General features: G+C 39.9%; 1 protein-coding gene across 2 annotated transcripts in view; it reads left to right on the top strand.

Annotated features, from left to right (window-relative positions):
* Nucleotides 1–23203, top strand: part of lingo1a (leucine rich repeat and Ig domain containing 1a) — a 196927-nt gene that overhangs the window by 158113 nt on the left and 15611 nt on the right. Inside the window, exon 1 of one of the 2 annotated variants that reach the window (XM_012868950.3) lies at nt 10294–10960. The exons of the other annotated variant lie outside the window; for it this stretch is intronic. The gene's annotated coding sequence lies outside the window, so the exon portion shown is untranslated. Of the gene's footprint in view, nt 1–10293; nt 10961–23203 lie in introns of those variants that run through there. 2 annotated transcript variants of the gene reach the window in all.

The following is a 23203-nucleotide window of genomic DNA, read 5'->3' as shown; positions in this document are numbered from 1 at the left end:
ATAAAGACAAGTGTGTGCCTTTCTAAATCAAGTCCAATCAGTTTAATTAAACACAGCTGGACTCCAATGAAGGAATAGAACCATCTCAAGGATGATCAGAAGAAATGGACTGCATGTGAGTTAAATATGAGTATCAGAGCAAAGGGTCTGAATACTTATGACCATGTGATATTTCAGTTGTTCTTTTTTAATAAATTTGCAAACATTTCTACATTTCTTTTTTTTTCTGTCAAGATGGGGTGGTGAGTGTACATAAATGAGAAAGAAAATGAACTTTTTTTATTTCAGCAAATGGCTGCAATGAAACAGGGTGAAAATTGCAAAAGGGTCTGAATACTTTCCGTACCCACTGTAAATAGTGTTGAGTCCGCAAATTCTTCTGATATTTTTCCCGATTTTTTTTAAACCATATATCCTTCCATCTTTTCCACAGTTGAGCACAACTTTGTGTTGATAAAATCTTAATGAATTTCAATCATGTTTTTTAGCTGTAATGTTACAAAAGTTTCAACAATGGTGTTGTGACAAAAGATGTTAATACAATCACTGAAAAACAGAAACTCCCAGACACATGATCAAAACTTAAGGGAGATGGCTATAAGTTTAACTTCTCCTGGCCTGTAGGTGCAAAGCTCACCTGCTCTCATTTCAACCTTCAACTTTTGCCAGCCAGCTGCCAGGTCCAGTAGCATTAGCATTAGCATGAAGGTTAGCATTGGCAAACATTTAAATTACCTCTCCAAAAAAAGAGAGCCAATTTCAGCATGGCTTCTGAGCCCCTTTGCTTCCTCAACTTGGCACCAACGCTCAAATAGGTTGACCGGTGTTTACCCTCGTTTTGCTTCTTTTTTTGGTCTGCTTGAATCTGAGAAATGTAACACCCAGAAGAAGCCATTTCTCAGAAGTATCACGGACCTACTATGATCTGACAACAACTGAGCTCCGTCACATGTGACTTCAACCCACTATTGCTATTTGTGTAGAATCATTTCGTGTCAACTTTGGCATCAAAACCAGAAGTAAATGTTTATATATGTTGGACCCATCAAAATGTATAAAACAATTATTTATATATGTCATATTTATTTTTCATATGATTAATACTTTTATTCTGCCCCACTCTAGACGTTCTGTGGATGTAATATAATTTTTTTTAATAATTGTTCTGATGAAAAAGTTGTAGCTATGATCGTTAAGAAGCCTTTTGGATGGGAGGTGAAACAGGAAGTCCAGCTGGCTGCTATTTAGGCGTTTTGGGTTCTGAGCGCTTCACTCTGAAATCCTTTTTGTTTTGATTTCTGTGAACATTGTGCTCATAGTCTGTCTGCTAGCCTCCTGTCAGTGTCTGAAATCAAATGTCAGTTATGCCAATCCCAATTCCTTGCACATATAGCTATTTCTTGCAAACCCATATTACAATGCTTATTCAGGAGTCCAGCCATTCAAAGCCTATTGAAGGTCCATTTTCCCTTCAGCCTTGCCAGATCTGCAGCTTTACCACTTCCACTGCAGCAGTCATTTCACATAGCAGCAACTATGCCAGTAGAAATGAGTGACTGCAAGAGGGAGAGTGAGTGACAATGAGTGAGTCAGTGTATGTGTGCATTTTATCGTTGTTTGGGGCTGTTTCATGGCAAACTGAACTTGATGTCTTCACCACATTTGGCCGATCATCAGCTGGTAAAGCTACATAACCTACAAATGATTATTTTGTGCAGTATATACATTCCATATATAGCGGGTGTTATACGATTGTCTGATAAGACGTCTGCTAAGGCTGAGCTACAATTCAAGGCGATGAATTTGGTTAGAGCTTCAGTTATCTTCTCTCCTTCCTCTTGGTGTATAGCACCACTACCTGATTTAGAGTGGTATCTAGCCTTTGAGTTGCAGCATAGCCCTGCCCAGAAGGAAAATTGGTATCAGTTCGGAGTATCGGGTTGCTTTTACAAGTACGAGAATGAGTACTTGATGCTGGTATCGGGCACGATACCAGTATCGGTATCGGGACACCATTACATAGTAGTGTTACAAAACTATAATAGTTATTTCATCAGTATTACAAGTACACAAGTACTGTGGTTGTGTCACATTTACCTCACTCAACAATGATGCTTTAAACAGTGCAGTATCCAGTTTTGTTGGCATCTTGCCAAGAAAATACATCTTGCTTCTATTGGTGATGTTTTCATGTGGACCAGTTTGAAAAGCTGAAACCCTACACTGATGCTAACATATTTACTCTGCTTCATAACATATTTAGGTATTGTTCCGGTTTACTGTATGTGTACCCACAGAAATAATTATTCTCCTGCTTACAAATCTTAAAGCTTGGCTTTAACCATTGTAAAGTTTAACGACGAGCATCTCAGCTGCTCTTAGCAGGGATCAACAAAATTATATGTACCAAATATTACACAGATTTACAAGACCATCTGACATATATATATTTTTTTTCCTGACATATTTCTACTACATCTCAGGGAAGTATTAAAGATATCAACTTTACCGAACCCCAAACTAAGAAATCCCAACATTATGTAAAAAAACGTAAATGTAATTATAGATTGTTTTAAGCAAAACCTTTTAAAAGCTTTTTAAAGCACAGAACGGGTAATGGTAACATTTTTCTAAACTGCAACTCCCAATCCTGGCTAAGCGTTCTCCATTTTCTTTGGATTTAAATTTTGCACACACACAGGCATCCGTGCAAACGCACACACATACATACATACATACATACTGTCACACTGTTGACATTTTAAAGTGCTTGTATACTGATGTCCCTACAAATGCAGAGAATGAAAAAGAGTGCAAAAGTAAACACCAAGTATGCTGCCTGGTTTCAGACAGGAAGGAAGTACCTTTTCCTGTGAAGTATAATCAGTTTAAAGGTCAGAAAGATAGGCATGCTACATTAAAGTGGTTAAAAAATAGTAGCATACTGGCTTTTAGGGAGCGAGTGCTAAGAAGATCCCAAAGGGCAGAGCAAAGAAAGACTGATTGGTTTTGCTGTGCCAGAGCAGGGGATGCATTTGCAAGCTCTGTGCTAATCTAACCTAGAAATAAATTTACAGCAGACCTTAATGTGACACTTGCAACTTCCAAACGTCTCAATCTCTTTTGGGACGATGTAGGATGACCTAACAGCTTTGGTCATGTGACATAAACACATTAATGCAAAACTGAGCAGTTTTGCTGGCAGGCAGTCATTGATGCCATACATTACTGACAGGCTGTCTGTGCACTTCGAAAATCAACACTCTTATATTTCTGTGCCAGGGTCAGTCGCCTTTGATATTTTTGAGGCAAGGATATTTTTGAAACCTATGGTTCCTGGAGAACTGTCATATTATTGATATGACCAAGCAGGTCGGGTTTAGAACAACCTCTCTTTTAGACAAGAGTGGGATGACTGGGTTTACCTGCTGTCAGAAGCGCTTCTGCAGGATGATGGGTTGTCAACTACTCCTCAGCAGAGTGACTAAAGTACTGAAAAAGATGATACGCATACAGTTTTGTTCTGGGCTTCCGTTGTTTGTTTGTTTGTCTTTTTGGATCAACAGCATATATTACTGCTTTGATTTTGGACTTTGAATATATTGCAATATTTTAAAGACTGTACTAATCCGCAAAACTTGCTTCCTCAGCATGTGAAAAAAAATAAAATATTTGGCTATTGTGTCGTGTCTCCCAAAGGATATAAGAGCAGTCTTTCTGCTGAATCCTCTCTCTTCTACAATTCTTAAATAGAACAGATTTATTGAGCAGAGGTTCGCAACACAAGGAGGAATCCCTCACCTTGTTTGATTTTCCTTAAAATAGTGCAGTCTAAGTTGAAAAAGCATTCTTTTTTTTTCAGCCACAAGAGAATTCTGCTCTCCAATATTTTTACTGGCTACAAAGATAGCCTAGCAACAAGGCTGGATCTAGTTTCCCTGTTGCACACCCATAAATCTGCATCTGCCTATATTTGTCTGTTGAGATTAACAGAATAGAAAGCAGCTCTACTGCTGATTCTCCACCTTGGAATTAAAGTGGAATACAATATAATTAGGTCATCTGGAGTTTTACACTAGAAAAAAATGAAAGCCTTTTGTCAAAAAGTGATACAGTTTTAAAAGTTTAGTATTTGTATTTCTAAAATCCATTTTCAACCACAACATCTTTCTGTGGTATTTTGGTGCAATAATCTATTTACTTAGAGGCACGCTTTGTTTGCTTTTCGACAAGGTATTAGGACTGTAGCAATATGTTCAGCTAACAAGAATTAGATGGCAGGAGATTTTTGCAATGTTTTGGGATCTATGTTTCTTTGTTTAGTGTTACTAAAAATACTTCAAAATTGAACTATTTTAGCTTTGGAACTGCAGAAGTTTAAAATGCAGGACTAAAGCTGTGTAATGGCCATTTAGTTTGGTGCAACTAGGAAGCTACTGAGCATCCTGTATTCTCACACTGTTTGGAAATAATTTGCATCTTGTTTTACTATAAGTAGTTTAAGTATACTATAATATACTTTTTCAAGACATGTCTTTTTTTCTGTCTTTTCTCAACCAGGTACCCAAAATGCATCCACACACAAGCGTATGCGCGCACACACACAGACACACACACACACACACACACACACACACACACACACACACACACACACACACACACAAATGACTTAAAAATGCTTCCTTATAGTTTTTGTAACCGGGTGCCTTTCAGGTCAAGCTTGTTAGCCCAACAGGCCATTTAGAATCCTCAAATCCAGACAAAACATAGCTTAAAGCTTAACGCACTCACCTTCACATCTGTAGCTCATGGTCGTGGATTACACTGTCTTCAGACAACATATGAAGCTTCAAAGCTGTCTACATCTGATACCGTAGCATAAATGATCGAAACTCCAGCTAAATAGCTTTTAGCAGCCTGCAGCAAGAGGGTCACAATTCAAAGATGCAATTTATACCACACGGATGTGCTTCTCTTGTAGAATTAAATGCAGAGCAAATGTCAAAGTGGACCAAAAAATGTTGTGACTAGTATTTTGGTAAATTATGCCAACACTTATCTTGTTTCACTTTAGCTCGTGTGGTCCTTCAAGGAACTGACGCGACAGGAAACCTGGCCTTATTTTTTGATTGATCAGATAATAATTATGTCACCAGTTAGATAATAATAATAATAATAATAATAATAATAATAATAATAATAATAATAATAATAATAATAAAAATAATAATAATAATAATAATAATAACTACTAATATTCTGAACGGTCCTCCAGAATGGCATAGCAGGTAAGCAGTAGCCCACACTAATGAACCTTAATGATCAAAGCTGACAGATTTTATTTTAGATAACAGGTTTGATTATTTATTCTATATTTAATTACCCCAATACTACAGTATATTATTTATTTTTCCAGTTTGAGTTATGTAGTGGAACATTTATGCAATTATTCAATGGCATAGTCTGTATACAATTTTGCACTTTTGTTGCTCCCCAATGCAGGTATGGTTGTAAAATTGTTCTCCATCTTTCTGTCAGTAGCAGAAAATGGAAGTTGTTCTGTGAACAGATTTCTCAGCCTCTTTGCCATTATCATCTGTCAAGTATATCTTGCCATGTGCTTCAGGCTGTTCTGTATACTAAACATGGACAAGAATATCTAATTAGAGATGTTATCTGAGTCTAAAATTTTACTAACTGTGCAAAAATCTAAATTAGTGACTGGTCCAATAAAAGTAATGATCATACACAAAACGGTTGGAATGCGCTTATGAATCTAGTTTTTATTTATGTTTTATAACAACCTAGTCTTCTCTCTTGATCTGTCATTTCTCTAGTTTTGTACACTTAACCTTTTCTAAAAGTAGGAATACAACAGAAAATAGATTTTTCTTTTTAATTTCTAGCAAGAAATCTGTGATTTTGCTTTCTAATTAAATAACTTTTGTCTCCCAGCATCACGAGTGTCCACGTGATGGAGCCCCATTACTCCCAATACAGTAAAAGATTATGGCCGAGCATGTGTGGCACAGTTGAGGAACAAAAGAAATTCATTATTGATGGGATGCTCTCAGAGCCCATGGCATCACAGGTATCCATTGTTACCTCTGATGTTGTTTGGAGCTTTTAGCAGGATGGAGTGAATGGCAATGAGGCAGGCAGGGATAAGGACCGTGAACCCAGCCTCTCTCCAGCCTCCCATGAAGTAGATCCTGCCAAAGCTAATTTTCTCTCCTATAATCTTACTCCTCTGAATGGTGCTCTCATCTACCACCACTTTAAGCAAATTTTTTACCAGCACTGCAAATATTCTGATGATGAAAAAGGATTATAGAGCAGCTGCTGGGTGACATGCATGCTCAGATGAAACATGTTGCCAAACGTGATAATTCAAAGGTTGTTTTTTTGTTTGTTTTTTTCAACCATTTATTCTCAGTGTTGCAGTCACGAGCAGAAGCCTGAAGAAGTGGTTGAGGTTTTTATTTGTTTTTTCTTTTTTTGTTGCAGCTAAGTTTTGATATGGTCAGTTCTAGTGTGCTGATCTGGAAAGAAAAACGGCCAGCTCGGCCCTCACTTCATCTCTCCCCTAAGGAGTGGTTTCACGGCCAGGGGTGCAAGGGTGCAAGGTTGCCTTGGCCATGCGTGAACTGATGCTGATGACATTCACATGTAGCGGTGATGCCTGAATGACTCGGGTTGTCCTGAGGGTCTTTGGAGAAAGGTTTTAGGATACAAGGAGGACTGAAACACATTTTAACACTTGTGGTCTAACATTTAATAAATGTTCCTCATTTGTTGAGAGTTATTAGGGAACATGTAGATAAAATATGCAAATAATAATAAGAAGGCCTTACGAAGGTACTCACAACCCTTGACAATTTTTATGCTATAATCACAAGCTTATATGTGTCTTATTCTGATTTTATTTGATTTAAAAATTCAGCAGCTATATGTGATGTGGAAAAATAAGAGGATATATCGTTTTAAAAGATTTTTAAGGATTTGCGTGTGTAATCTGTGGTATGCATTTCATTTCTAGTCCCCTGAGCCATTCATTTGTAGAATCCCTTTTTACTGCACTCTTTACATCTAGAGATGAAACAAGCTCACCTATTCTTATCTACCAAACAGCATAAGCTCAGTCAGACTGTATGGATGGGTGCCATGGGTTGGGAACTGAATTAAGGTCTAGACTTTGACTGGACCATTCATTTGGAACTCTGGCCTGTATATTTGGGGTTTTCCTGCTGGAAACTGAACCTCCGTCTTCCAGCTATGCCTTGGTTTAAGCTCCATCAATCTTCCCATCAATGCTGACCAGCTTCCCTGACCCTGCTGAAGAAAAGCCTCCCCACAGCATGATGATGCCACTGCCATAGGTTCCAATGTTGTGATGTCCAATCTCCAGTGTGATGTGCTGCGTTAGGTTTCAGGCATACATGGTGTTTTGCAAAGGCCAGTGAGTCTAATTTTTGCCTCATCTGACTAGAGGACCTTCTTCCACATCTCCTTTGTCCCCTTTATTGCATGTGGGAAACTGCAAATGGTGCTAATTTATGGCTTTCTGTTAGCAATGGGTTTATGTATACCAAAAAAGGCTTGATTTGAGGAGTACACAGCCAATAGTTGTTCTATCATATGGACTCTCCCACCTGAACTGTGGATCTCTGCTGCTGCTCCAGATTTACCATGCTCGTTGACTCTTTGCCCAGCCTGTCAGCCCTGGTGGACTACCATGTCTTGGTTGGTTTGTAGTTGTGACTTACCCTTATTACCATTATTTTTAACTTCCCATCACCTTTAAAATATCTATATGGCAGCTTTTGGGGTATTCACTAGAAAGATAAATAGTGACACAGTGTCAGAGAAGAGATGAACAATTTGATAACAATGAATACCACAACTGTTGTTACAAAGGTTTTGTCTGCTGTTTAGGGGGTCTTTACAATGTTCAAAGCGAGACTTGACTAGATTTGATCCTCTCTAGTTGTAACTCTGAAACACTTGGACTGATCAAACCTGAGCTTGCTTATTCTACACTGAACAGAGATCCTTCAAAACACTGTCTGATATTCATGTCGCCTTTATTCTGCAGCTGAAACCAGACATTATATAGTGTAAGAAAAGAGGCAATACCATTTTTCACACTGTCTGACATTAACTCAGAATAAATATTTCCTATTTTAAAGCAGTTGGCATTACCAGAAAGTTCAAGAAAATGTTTTGCAGAGTTATTAATCAGCTATTGCCTCTATGCCTTTGAACAATGTTGTTTTAGTGTGGAATCTCTTTCTGATAGGCTACATGTCACATTCAACTGGTCGGCGTTCTCGTTTGTCCTCAAGGGTAACACCTCGCATGATAGGATAACGGGACAAGGCAATCCAACATGTTTAATATCCCCAACAAGAGGCCAGAGCAGTCCCGAAGTGCTTCCGAGCAAATAAGCCACACTTAAAGAGAGAGTCTGGGATTTTTCCGGAAATGTCCCTTTTTGAATAACTGCGCATGCGCAAGACTGACATATCCTGCTCTTCCACTCCTCGGGGCAATTGCGTAGAAAAATCTCCCAAATCCACACAAATTTCTTTCTACTGAAACCTTCTTCTTCTTTTTCTCATAAACTTGTACGCGATTTGCTTCTTGTGACTCTCAACCATTTTCAAAGTATACGTTGAGAGCAGCGGAGCTACAATGAACGGCTAACACCGAAACTAACTGCCAAGCTAACATATACAAAAACACCAGAAGTCCGCATGCGCAGCCAGCAAGGGCAAACTAACAAGGAATGACACTGCTGTTATGTGAGCACGTCACAATGATTGGCGTGTGGGACAACGGATAGATAAGGTGATTCCCCCGGAACTCGAGGGACAGAGTGGGGTCAGGGCAGAACCAATCCACTAACAGATCTTTGCCATTCGGACCAAACAGCAGGCAGAGTTTTACAGGCCTGCAGCTCTCACAGAGATCTATTTTCCCCTCCGTTTTTCTGAATACATAATGTATTGACTACACTCAGGATGGAAGGACCATTTCACACAATATAACAAAAAGTGTTTCTGAACAGGATTACCAACTAGCTTTAACACACCACACAGCGCAAGAATCGCTCCTAAGACTGTCTTAAGAGCCACTCCGATAATCGAGGCATCCGAAAGATTGTCGGAAGGGGGTAATTATCCTGCCACGTGAACCTGACATTAGTTTACCCGAAAAACATTCAAGAATACTGGGTCCTCGTGAAAAAAAACAAATGGTTATCGGCTACATTCTTTTTCTGCGGGACAGAGGTTACAAAAAACAGACAATAGAAATTGGCAGCAAAACCCCAAATCAGTGCATTTCTTATTATATTTATTTGCGTTAAAGGTTTTGTTTATTTTGTCATGCATTCATGCACAGAATCTTACTTACTGTCCATCTTTTCCACAAAGAGCATTACTTCTACTCTTTATCAGCAGCAGCAGCCCTTTCCTTCAGAATCGGACACTTTTATTGTTAAGCAGTGGGTTGTGTTAACAGATCGGCACAAGGACTCCACTCATTATTTTCCCCCGTACTAACCTCCTCTAATCAATGAGCACCATGGGCAGAGATTACAAAGGAAACTCTGTCATTCAGCATTCAGAGTCTGCGTAACAATGTTAAAGCGTATTTAAATTCACATCTTGCGGATTTAGAGCCATCCGGTGACATTGAACGTCCCCTATTATGACACTTACAGAGCGCTGATGTGCTCGCCTGTCACTTCAGAGCACATTACAGAAGGGTGGCAGAAATAGGAGCTTAACCGTGTGAAATATTTACTCTCTTTTCCTTAAACACTCCTCTGCAATCTCTGGCCCGACGGTGCCTGAGACCCCGTTTTTTACACTCGCAGGGGGATAGATAAAGGATCAGATGTGTTAGACAACACTCTGCAGGGCCCGCCTCTTGGAAAGGGTTGTATGGCCGCTGTATCTGAAGTCCACAGCGCCATCAGGCCCTCAAACGAGGTACTACGAGTGTCTCACCGACACATCTACCACCCTAATTCAACCTCAGTTAGAAGATTCGTTTTAATACCGTGTTCAAACCTGCTTCAGTATTTTTCAAAGATAAGCCGTGTTATTTTGTTGCACTTTTACTTTTATGCGTAAAAATGCGGATAGCACCTTGAACAAATCCGCAGAGCTTGACAAATAAATCAAGGCACTGAAAAAAAAAAAATCTAGCAGCAAATGAAGGAGGGCTCCTCAGACTCCGACACACCAACACGAACCAACCAGTGTGAACCACACACGTCCACTCACGCACGCAGGCACGAATAGGCACGCGCGCTTTGAGTTGGATCCCGGGCCGGGAGTGCGTTCCGCTGATCATCTCCAACCCTCCTTTCCAACAAGGCGGATTGCTTCTGCCTCTGACGACAGTCAGTCACACACACACACACACACACACACACACACACACACACATACGCACACGCACAAACACAGCGCTGCTCAGAGCGGAGTGGCTGAAGAGAGACCGCATCAAGGAGCCGTGCGCCCGCCTGCTTACAGAGGAGCCGCGCGTAGGAGTCGCCAACCCGTCTACCTGCCATCAGCATTCCTGCCTTTTTTTTTTTTTTGGGTTCCCAGCACATCGTCGGACGAGTTTGGGGCGCTCAAGTGAGGAGTCCCATCATCATCACCGCCACAACCGTCACCGAGAGAGGATCGGCTTGTATTTGGGGAGGGGTGGGGGGGAATCTTTTTTCAGCTGAAACACACATTAGAGCTGCGGTCGCTGTGGAGAAATTCGTTGGAAATCAGTCGGTCTGCGCTTCCCCTCAGTTTGCTTTATGAAAGCCGTCTTTTAAAGGCGGGGGATGGACTTGAGATAGTGCGTCTCAATTTGAGTGCTGTTGGCTGGGAGTTGCCGTCGCGGAGAGATGCGAAAGCATGCTTGGAAGCTGTGAGTGCTGTCGCAGGTGAGTATCTGTAAAGATAACAATAAACGATCAGGCTTTTTTTCCCCCCAAAGTCTTCCGATTCGTTTAGGTTACAATGTGTCCGTAGGTGAGCGTTTATGTGTTTGCGTTTCTGTCTATGCGGTGTAATGTGGCGCGCGGCCAAGGCATAGGTATGGCAAGACAAGGATGTACATAATGCAGCCAAATCTGTTTTGAAGGAAAGATCGTTAAATGCGAAAGGCAGAGGCTTTCTAAAAAGTCAGAACTCAGTGCAGTGGGCAAAATAAAATAAATAAATAAAATGAAAATAAAGAGCATAACTATAAAATATTAGCCTGAGCCTGTGGTGCTCAGAGCAGAATCTCTCCTGTGGACAGGACAGAGAAAAATGGACCAGTAACAAAATAAGGAGCCTGCTTAGGTGCGTCCTCTGCAGGTTTCAACATTAATCCACATTTATTTCATTCCATTTAAAGATTTATGATTATGATCAATACATATTTTACGTATATGCCCCCCCCCCCCCCCCCCCACCCCACTGCCCTTGGCTGTAAGATGAAGGCTTAAAGCCTTCGTCCAATTTAATTGTTAATTGGGTGACAGTGTGAAAAGGAAACAGAATGTAGACTCTCTCTGTCTCTCTCTCTCTCTCTCTCTCCCTCTCTCTCTCTCTCTCTCTCTCTCTCTGTGTGTGAGTGTGTGTGTGTGTTTGTCTGTGGGTGGGTGAAATAGGTGGAGAGTTACAATTACAGAAGCTTACCTTATTCTAGCCCTTATTTGCCAGCGCTTTTGGCCCTGCTGAGATAACATTTCACGTTGTGTGCAAGTCGTGATCCATTCGTGAATACCATTTTTTTTAATCCATCTGCAAAAGATGGTGATCTGTTAAATGGGCAGCTGAGAAAAAAAAAGATAAAAAGCGAACAGGATTCTGCAGATATGCGGCGGTTTTTCTTTCACTTCTTTCCCCTCTATCCAGAATTAACTTGGGACTCTTTGTTTTGAACGGGATGACAGTTAGCAGGGGTCTATATATAGCTTCGGCTGCGACAATATGGGACACAGGAAGAAACTTGCTCGTTTATGGTGCACACACTCCCGTCTGTCTGTTGTTTGTTTTTAAAGGCAGCGTTGACAGGACTATATATATATATATATATATATATATATATATATATATATATATATATATATATATATATATATATATATATATATATAGTGGCTCCTGAATTTCTCATTTTTCAGTCTGTCTCTTTTGAGTGTATATTATGTGTAAAAGGAGAAAAAAAAGTATGCAATGCACAAATAACCCTGTGCAGCTCAGTATTAAAGGCTGTGTAAGGCTGTGCCTGCGGTTATTCATAAAGTGCTGTAGCTTTATATGTTATAAATAACTGGAGGGAGTGAACAGGCAGATAGAGGAGCAGGAGCAGCAGCCTCTCTAGCTTTATCAGAACCCAAAATCCAATATAATAGATAGATGATACCCTTTGAGGTATCACATGGAGACAGGGGCAAGGGTGTGGCAATCCCCCCCCCCCCCCCCCCCATGTGATGCCCATAAAAGTGACTGTTTTGTGCTATGTTTGTGTTTACTGAGGACCCATAGCGACTTTCAAGTGACCCCATCAAACTGATTGTTTTCTCTAATCTGCTGCTGGTGGTTTCATTGTCACCTGGTTTTAAGTTTTCCCTCGGATTTCTTGAGTGTGCGATGCGATCGGCCCTCCGGGTGCCTTCATTAAATTAATGTGCAGCAGCTGACCTTGGCTATCCAGTGCCATCAATACGATTCACCTTTTTGCCCCGCAGTAGGTGGTGGCATATTGCAAAGGCCTGTCTTATCCTACAGCATTGCCCTGCTGTCGACATCCCACATTGAATTACGGCCCGTTGATCAATGCTTGCAATAACCCAAAACCTCTACACAGTGGCTGGTTTAATACAGAACATCAGCTATGGCAGGAAAATCACGCTCCTCACAAGGTGTTTCGGGTAGGTATGCTTAGATATTAGTGCATTAGTAATCCAATCATATAGAGGGAGAACAGAGAAGGAAAACAATGGGAGCAGCCTCAGAGTGCGCGCTGCATTAATAATTCATGGAAGAAATCAGCTTGAGCGTAGATTTGACAGCAGACCGGAGCAGGCGAGACAGAGTGGGTGGCGGTGGTGTGGACGGTAACGTTAGAGCGCGGTGACTGATCACAGGCTCTCTTTTTCTCGCTGCCACGCAAAATGACCAGCAGTGTTATTAGCGAGTGGGCTAATGCCGGCTTATGACATGTTCTCATGTCTCCTGGAGACGCTCTCATCTGGGGTGCAAAGCTGACACCTACTGCAGCGACAAGGTGTTTATTAGCTCCCAGTTGTGAGGCCACTCTACCTACATGATGTTACGGTGACACAGAGGTGCGAGTTCTCACACGGGACGCCAATTATGTTGTTTTTAACAGGAGTCAGATGCCGTTCCGCTTAATGCCAGTGTCTTGGTTCGGCGATGCCCGAGGCTGGACGGCATCTGCATGAGAGGCCCTGCAGTGGGATCATAGTGGTCGTTTGATGCGAGGGACAGGGAAGGTCTTGTTTGCCGTTGTCCTTGGCGGATGTCAAGTGAATTAAGGAGGAAGGGCGGCTGTGATTGTCGTCAACAAAGAGGTCTGTGATTTTAGCCGATTTGTGCGGTTGTAGCAGTGCGTTTCCTTTTAGAGATGCAAACAAGTCTCTGGCAGCATATAAAGAGCCACATCCATTTCTCTTATTCCTACTAAACGTAATGCTACCTGAAACACCCCATTATTCTTTCGTTTCATAAAGCAAGTGGCTCTGCATATTACAGTACATCACCCTAACTTCTTGTTTTATACTTATGTTATAAATAATATATAATAGTTATATTTTGGATTTTGCCAAATTGTCTTCAGGGTTATTCATTGAAATGCAAAATATATTATTTCTGTAAAACAGTTCTTGTAATGGTACGGCCAATTGAGTCCAGAAGCTTCTGTTCAATGCTAAGCAGAAGTCATAGTTCTTTTTGCATTATCTGTTTTTGCCAAGTGAGTCTAATTGAAACGGCAGTGCTGTGATGGAACGCCACCCTGCTGCTGGTTTGCCCTTCACTTGGCCTTTGGTACTATCATGGTGGCTGTCAATATATCATCAGAAATCAATAGTGTAATTAAAATTTCATTTCCCTTAAACCTTTAATGTCAAACACATTAACATAAGTGATTTATACCAATTGAGACTGCGGCTGCAACATGTATACTAAATCACAAAAAGAGCACAAGATATAATCAGAAGCTGGACTTTAGGTAGAGCTAAGACATATCTCCACTTGGAATTCCTTAAAAGGATAGTTCAGACCTATCTAATTAGGATTCTTTTGAAGAAGCGAAGCTGTGTAAAGTTAATAGTGTCATTAGTTCTCTTAACTGCAGTAAAAATGTTGTATTGTATGTCCCTTTGAAGGTGGAAGACAAACAGCTTCTCAGACAGACCCCCCAATTTAGCTGATTTTAGTTGTTCAAAACAACTCAAACTAACACTATATATATATATATATATATATATATATATATATATATATATATATATATTAGGATTTTGTAACAGATCAAACTGAAAAACTTCTAATCCATGGGATACAACACTATTCGCAGATGATAACCATCTCTACTCAAAAAAAAAAGCCCATAAAGTTTGATGCTGCTTCCTGAGCTGAACATTGTCTTAGTTTTATATGTTAGAATAATGTTGAAGCTAGGTGTCAAACCATGTCATTAACACATTCTGGATTATTTCCTACTACAAGACCTGAGAAAGACCTGAGAAAGCACAAGAACACATCTTTGGTGCTGTTGTATGGATCACAGCCAGACTCTAAAGCGAGAGGTTTACTCCACATGTGGTGAGCCTACATTAGACTGACAAGTCGTAATTGATGAGGAAGAGTGATACAGGAAGCAGAATCAAGAAACGTTCTGCACGCAGATGTTGTTAAGTGCAGAAAACTGTGGCAAACCATAACACTAGTTCCTTGTGCAGGGAGTGGTGGGAGGGGGATTAGTGTCGCCTGACTATCAGTTAGTCGTCTACCTGTTAAAGAGAAAAAGGAGCTGTGGTTGTTTTTGGGTAAATCTCCAACCTAGCACAGCTTCAGCCATGCTCAAAACCTTTTTTGTCATTAATAAAATCCCACAGGCCTTTTAGATGCAGTTCTTTCTTCTTTTTTCTTTAAAAAGGAAGGATGAAATATCTGCCTAAAGCAATGTCCAGGAATATATAATCTCAGGGATTTTTGTTGAGTCAGCAAATGCATGCATCCTTGTAGACATAGCAATAAAGCTCTAATAATATAACGACACCTGCCTTTTCATCGCCAAAACCCCTCTAACAGTCACACTCTGGAAACATTTTTTTTACTTTCTGCATTAGATCCCGCAATAACTGACAAAGAGAAGATTAGACAACATATTATGTGGAGAAAACATGCACAACACGTGAATTCAATCGCTACAGCATCTCTGGAACGTGTTGATTGGTGAATTAGGACAGAAGCAGACTCTTCCTGTCAGCATTGCAGCAGAGCCTTGCCTGCACACTTGGACATTAACTAATTCCACTGCAGAGACATGTTTATCACCCCAGATATGCAGTGTGGAATGGCTTCTGCTCAGTAGATGGAGTGGGCGTCCTTCAGCTGGAAGGCTGTTTCTTTGATCCACAAGTTACCGAGTTCATGTCAAAGCGTCCGCTGTAGTCAATATACTGAACCCCTTATTACCTCCCCTATGTTTTCTTCATAGCAGCAATCAAAAAAGGACTAGGGTGCCCTTAAACCATACAGATATGGTTATCTGCATGTTTAAAATCTGATTTTCACAGTTCTGGTTGTGTTATCAAGTATTCATGCAGCTCCTGTTTTCAGCTGGATGGAATTAACTGAAGGAGCAATTTTAGTTCAACCACTTTCAGATGTTTAGAGGATGCATCATTTTAAAAAGGTACAGGACAAGCCGATGGGTCAGGAGTCGGCAAAATGTTATTGTGCTGACAGGGGGTTTTCGCAGCTTCCTGGAGAAAGCATTTGTGTTCACTGCATGGGGACTAACGAGTGCCTATTCTGGCACTTCTGTTGCCAGGAAGACTCACTCGTCCATCTTTTAAACGACTTGAGTTAATGTCACCCTGCTAATCTGCTAGGGGGGCTGCAAATCATATCGACTGAGGCAGTTGAAGGCATTTGACTGGCAGCTTTGAAAGGGCGATGGAGCCAGAGCACTTCGGTGGAAGTCACCCAAGTTAGCTTTGCCAGGCTAAAACACATTCTGTACTTTCAGTCATTTACAGCTTGTAGCCATGTGTTGAACATACCGTACAGTATGTGGGCTTAACTAAATATGTTTTGGGTCACTTAGAGCGCCCTTACTTATTTTCTATGTTTCGATAAAGATGGTTATTGCTTCATTAGATTTTTGTGCAAGCATTTTTAACAAAAGACTATAAATTGCTCTGCAGTAACTGGGGGTCGTGTGGCAAAAATCACGAGACGCTGCATCTTTTCTGCTGAACTCATGATGTCAAACAGCGCTATTCAGTAGAGATTGCAAACACAATTGTGGGACAGGAGCAGCTCCACTTACGTACCCCCCACTCGAATGGAGCACATGATCTTTTCCATAAGTGGGAGCAAGAATTCAGTTCGAGCACCGCCCAGCCGTTGTAATGGTGGATAAAATACTCCACAGAGAATCAGAATTCACAGAGTTCAGCGTTTAGGTGCAGTGCAAGTGCTTTCGGCTCCCTTTCCTCTGTCTAGTACGCTAACAAGGGGCTCTGCCTAGAGGTAGAGCTGTATTTTATGGCAAATCTGCTGCAGGTGAGTTTCAGTCACTGAAAGCATTAAGTATTAATAAGTTCCTGGCTCATATAGAAACTGTTTGATTGTGACAATACGTTCAGCATGAGATGATGTATGATATGGCTTCATGAACACGAGAGGAGATTTTAGCAGTATTTGTTGGGGACGACGACTAAGAGTGGAATTTTTTTTTCTTTTTAACAAATGCAGTAAAGCAGTGGTTTCTCAAACTTTATTTCATATGCTTTAGTAAGTATTAACGTTTCCAAGTAACATCATACTGAGGCATTTTGAAACAGCAACACAGCATGACTTTGACTTTTTGATTGGCACTTTATTTATAGCCATTGGAGATTTCTTATGCATTCAGTTTTTAATCAGAACGTTTTTTGTTTTTTTTTGGTTCCAAGTTGAAAACCCAGAGAGCCCCATTCAGTCAAACTTTTAAGAAAGTCGGGACTTTCTCACTAATCCAAACATTTAAATCCTAAACAAACACTACATGTTTAAAACATATCAATAGCTACAGCTAGTAACTGTTTATTTACACCACTACTGTTTTTTTCCTGTTAGTTTTCTTTTTTTTGTACATGGGTCTAATAACTTTAATTTTAATGTGTCATTGAAACATACATTCCAATGAAATGTGTTCTCTGGATTTAACTCACCCCCCTGGGGAGCAGTGGGCTGCCAATGTGTGGCGCCTGGGGAGCAATCTGGGTTTAAGGGTTTTGCTCAGGGATCCAGAGTGGCAGCCTGTGACTATAAACTAATGTACATTTTTATTTAGTAGCTGAATACACAACATAAAAAATGCACAGCTGTTAGTATTGTAAATAGTTGTTAGCTGGTCTCTGATCACAGCTATTTCAGAAGTAATATTATTGGGCAGGTCTCCTTTGGATTTGGATCCATGTTTTGAATTGAAGGGTAAATAAGTAGCCACTTGAACTTGTTCTTGTTGGACTGTTGTCTGCTTCAGTTTATAGTGAGAGATTTTGTAATAATGTTTTATATATGCTGTAATATAAATATATTCCTCTTTATAGCACCACAGTTTTGAGTAATTTCACCAGTGGCACTTGTGCTACAGTTTGACATCATTGGAAGTAAAGGTCCCTGAAAGATGTTATAAAGAACCTGCCATCAAATTGTAATCAATTAACCTAAAACTGACTAGTCCATATATCATTATTTTATGATAGTCTAAGTCTAATATTGATGTAATGCAAAAAAGCAGTGAAAATATCCCCTTTTTGTCTTTTGTAAAAATAAGATCACGTTTTTAATCTTAAATTGTAATAAAATATCCTGAATTGTCTAGTTCATGATTATTCAGTGTAAGTATTTAAAATTTTGAACTGGAGATGATGAAACACAGTCATTAAAAAATACCCATTGTGTTTAGCACTGATAAGAAGCTATGCAGCAGATGTCAACATTAGCATTGTTAGCTGTTAAAGGTTAACCACCTCCTTTCTTCAAAATAAGAGTATTAAACACACGTAAAATTAATCACAATTAAAATGTCGTATAGATATCTTGACAAAAACTGAAAAATGTATTTTTAATACATTTAAAAATACATTTAGTACGCAAGGAATACCTCACCAGATTAAGTAATTTATTGATAGCTAAATGATAACCCTTTATGAAACAGACCTAACTTCTCTGATTTGTTTACACCTATGGGTGTAACCAATTTTTCTAATAGTATTTTTGGTTAATCTAAATTCTAATCCATCTTTTTCATAAATTGTGCTGATTGGTTTCTGAGCATGTTTGTGAACTAATGTTCTTGCTTATGCTCTTTCACAGCCCTTAAAAAGTTCTGTTAAGAGCCACTAATCCAATTAAAATACAGTAAGAACACGGACAACACATTTTAAATGCTGGCAAAACAACAGCAGGGCTACTTACCATGATACTTGGATTAACGTGTTCTCAAATTATTCAAACATTTTAGCATGCTTCAGGCCCATTATCCCTTCCATTTTTGTTAGATCAGAGAAGTTGCTTTTCATCCATTCAAAGTCAGCTCCCATTCATCATGTGATTCTAGACAACAGGGGCCTTGTGTTGAGGTAAAAGGGGCAGGGGCTTTTAGTTCTCTAAAAGCTATCTTCCTCCATCTCTTTGGTGCCATCCCTCCATCCACCATCTCTCGGCTTAACTTCCCTAAGAGCTAACTCCCTATCTCCTCCTGTCTAGCCTTTTTTTCTTGTTTCCAGCTACCCCCCCTCCCCCACACACACACACACACACACACACACACACACACATACACATAGTAGAGAGACAGACAGACAGACAGACAGACAGACAGACAGAGAAACAGAGAGAGTGAAACGAACATGTCGGGAGGGAACAAGAGGTCAGATTACAGGTTATCGACCAGACTGGGTGGCTTAATACGATGTTCATTTGCTACACTTCAAAACGCTGCAATATTTCAATGAAAGGTAAACATGAGCTAGGCCTAGAGTGAAATTAGCAGAAACGCCACCTCTGTACTCCCATATTAGTAACCATTTCATAATTGATTTAATTGACAGACAAAATTAAAAGGGCCATATTACAGTAATACCATTTAATGTATCTTGCCAGATTACTAGAAAGGAAGTTTTTTTTTTGGCAAGCTATCTATTCATCATTGACACTTTTCCGTTGATTATTTTATTCATAGTTATTCCTTCATTCAAAATTATGAATCACAATAAATACATTTTATAGGTAACATTATAACCACAACAAACTATTTGTTAGATTTAGAGATGCACTAACAAGGCATTTCCCAGCTTTTTCTGGTTTCCTTTTCTATGGTCTAGTCTGCCAATTCCACTTTTGACAGATGTTGTGCTTCTAAGGACTACAACACCTAAAAAATTGATGTCCAGCAGGTCCTTTTATAGATCCGCATTTCTGCATCAAATGATAGATCACTGCATGTGTCTAAACTTTCCGGGATTATTAGTCAATGGAAACAGGAGATGGATCACAGTACATGTTGTTTGATGCAACGGTGGAACGGAAACGGTGGGAATTCTTAGTTTTGATGTAGCTAATGATTCTGGAAAAAAAGAAAAAAAAAAGATTTTTCTTGACAATTACCAATTAGAGCTTATCAAGGGACACTGGGCAGTGCTTTATTTAAAGGTATAAACTGATATTTTGTGTTAGCTCCGAACAGACATATTTATTCACAGTGGTGTACTCCGTCACGTCCTCTAAATCTGAGGGGGATCGGTCAGGACAGCTTAACTGGCAAGTGACGAAGGTAGCGTGTGGTTGACTCAGAGGGTGAGGCTGATGAAACAGCTGGGCAGCCATCAAAGATGAGGAAATGAAATGGCATTTGACCTTGTGGAGTGCTGGCGTGTGACGCTCGGCCACTGAAGTGCAAAGTAGTTTGTGAGCCTGTGGGAATTGGGAGGGGAAAGAGATCGGGTCTGTGGAAGGCCGGTGAGGGGTGAGAGGATGGGTCAAGCAATTTAACTCTTCACAACTGAGTCAGCGGGGGACTAAAAAGTGTGGTGTCGGGCAAAAGTTCGAAAGGTGACACAATGAGCCAAAGTTAGAAAGAAATAATGAAAAACACATTCATTTCTTCACAATAAAAGGCCCTGCACAGAAAACGAGTTGCATTTTTCCCTGTGTAAGACATTAGATAAAATGTCTCTAAATTGGCAAATGTGGTTTTACACCCTGCAAGAAAACACAAGATAATATCTCTAGTTAATACAGTCCCCCCCTCAAACAGGTCCTGAATATGTGGCATGTACATAGATCACAGAATAATAGCTCAGCTGTTTTATACTTGCTAGTGTTTATTTGTGCCATTTTCACGATAATGAGCAAGAATGTGGTAAGAAAGAAATATGTGATGCTTATTTGATTTGATTCGGATTGTCCATTTGCCTCAGACTAGGCTCAGTGGATGGATAATAACAACAGCATTTTGACTGTATATGTCACCGTCACTTCACGATTCTTGTGAGTGTAGAGGAAATCAGTGCAGCAAGAAATAGTCATGAATGAGTCTGTATAGCTTTTATTTGTCTAAGAATCAGTTAGTCTACAAGACAATAAGTGTAATCTTTCATAGAACGGTTCTAAAAGTATTAGATTGTCAGATATATTGGAAACTAAACAGGCAAATGAATGTAGCACAGCAGCAGAATCCATGAAATGTCTTATGTTTGATTTTTTTCTAGCTGTAACCATTACTCATTAAGTAATTCCAACAGTGTTTCAGCACTCACAGGTAGGAGGGAGTTTGTTTGTTGATCCACTGTTCCTGCTACTTCATCCTGAAGGCCAGCTCTAAAAATAAGAGTCGTGTTCTGTAAGCATCAACAACAGAACCGGTATTTGCTGAAAAACAGAGAAAAAAGACACTGTATTTATTTAGGTGGCAGTGTTTTACATCCGTGGAGGAATTTTGCCCAAGTCTTCTTTGAACAATTGTTTTAATTCAGGAGGGTTTTCAAGCGTCTTCATTTATTTTAAGTCTGGGGTTTGAAAGGCCACTACAAAACCACCATTTTGGATTTGGATGAGCTAAACCAAGTGTTCCCGATCTTACTGTCACAAACCGATGACTGAACATCCTAGCAGAATTCATGTTGTCACCAATTAAGACCAGTCCTCCTTCCTAAGTAAAGGAAATCAGGCCCTGACCATGATATGACATGTTTTCTCCTCTCTCCTTGATTTTTATTCTTATTGTTGTAGGGTTAGGGTTTTGGGCATACCATGCCAATAAAGACATTAAATATCTGGGAGTAAAGTTGATTTAGTTTCTGGTTGTGTCATTTTTTTGTTGATTAGGTCATAGGATTTGGATCATTATCCTGCTGAAAGACGTGATAATGAGCCATTTTTAGCCTTCTGGAAAACAAATACAATTCATATTTAATGTCCCATCCATACTAGCGGTGTCTATACTATAACTGAATGATTCAAAAGTGAAACGTTGTAAAATATATTCCAGTATTTGCTCAAACGATAATGCAGTTTTTGCGATTTAGGTTGTTTTGTGTTACATAAATTAGCATTGTTTATTTTTTTTAAGCTTTTTAAGTAGTCATTAGCTTAGTCTGCCAAAAATAAGTTTGTTTTCAGATTCCAAGTTAGCTGAAGACAAATTAGAATTGTAGGAACCACAAGACATTCTTTAAAGCCACCTGATATTGCTGTGCAGTTTCACCGTATCATTGATTCCCACCTAGCATGTGAAATATTTCGATTCTCTTTCTTAAAGCATGTCATCTGTCCTTCAGTACCACTCTGAATATCTGAGAGGCACATAGCTCAATATCTGTTCTTACTATACACACACACACACACACACACACACACACACACACACACAACACGCAGGCACGCGCACACACAGCAGGCAATAAAAGATATGATGCAAGGACAGCTTAGACACGTAATTTTGCCTTTAATTGCTCGGAACTCCCCTGGGTTCTGATGTTTAAGCACTCCAAAACTGTTGTTGTTTGCCTGTGCATAATCTTTGATTATATGAAGGTCAGCATTTTTCTCTAAGCTTCTTACTAGAGAATTTGGAGCAGGTGGATTGCTTAGATAGCTAGACAGCTAGACAATGCCGCCTTGCTGGAGCTGTAGGAGTGAACTGCCTCTTTTCTCCGTCCACTTAGCATTCTTCACTTCAAGAGTCTTCCAAGACAATCTTGCCCATCTTAAAGATGAGAGTTTTTGTTGGTTTTCCTCCCTTTTTGTTTCTGCTTAAACCTCATTTCCTAGGCTGTGTGTACATGTCATTATGTGGGGTTTTATCTCGCTAATTGAGGCTTCATCTTTCTGGGCAATCTCTCAATGGACATGGATTAAACGCCTCTATCTCAACACTGGAGCCACAGCCAGTCACGCTTAACACTATGGGGATTGTGGAGGTGTAAAAATTGAAAGTTCTCAATTTTGACATAATATATATAAGGCTCATAGAATATATTAATACAATATGCTGCATTGCAGAATCGGAAAAGAAATGGATCTAAAGTTGCACAGGCAACCTACATGTCAGAGCTTCCTATATAATTAACTGTAATCTTTTTATTTTTAATTTATTTTGCATTACTATGCCTCAAGCCTATTTCATTAGGATATGTCTTATTAACGGCAAGTAAACCGTAGTGTCCGCCCATGTACCGTCCGTTGTATGACTCAACAGGCGCCATTTTCTTTGCATAAACAATCAGCTGATTTGTCTAAGTGGGAACATGGATCCTAAGTCTCTGATAGCTCGTGCTCAAGGAGGAGCAGAGCTTTTATGAATTGCAAATGTTTGGGGCCTACTCTCATTAGCTCTGAAAGCCAACAGATGAAAGTCTGGGTCAGCACTCACTGAAACAAGAGCCAAA

This window comes from Fundulus heteroclitus, chromosome 2, assembly GCF_011125445.2.
Source record: "Fundulus heteroclitus isolate FHET01 chromosome 2, MU-UCD_Fhet_4.1, whole genome shotgun sequence".
Lineage (NCBI taxonomy): Eukaryota > Metazoa > Chordata > Actinopteri > Cyprinodontiformes > Fundulidae > Fundulus > Fundulus heteroclitus.
Note: the sequence above shows the minus strand (reverse complement) of the source record. Positions and strands in the feature narration are given on the sequence as shown.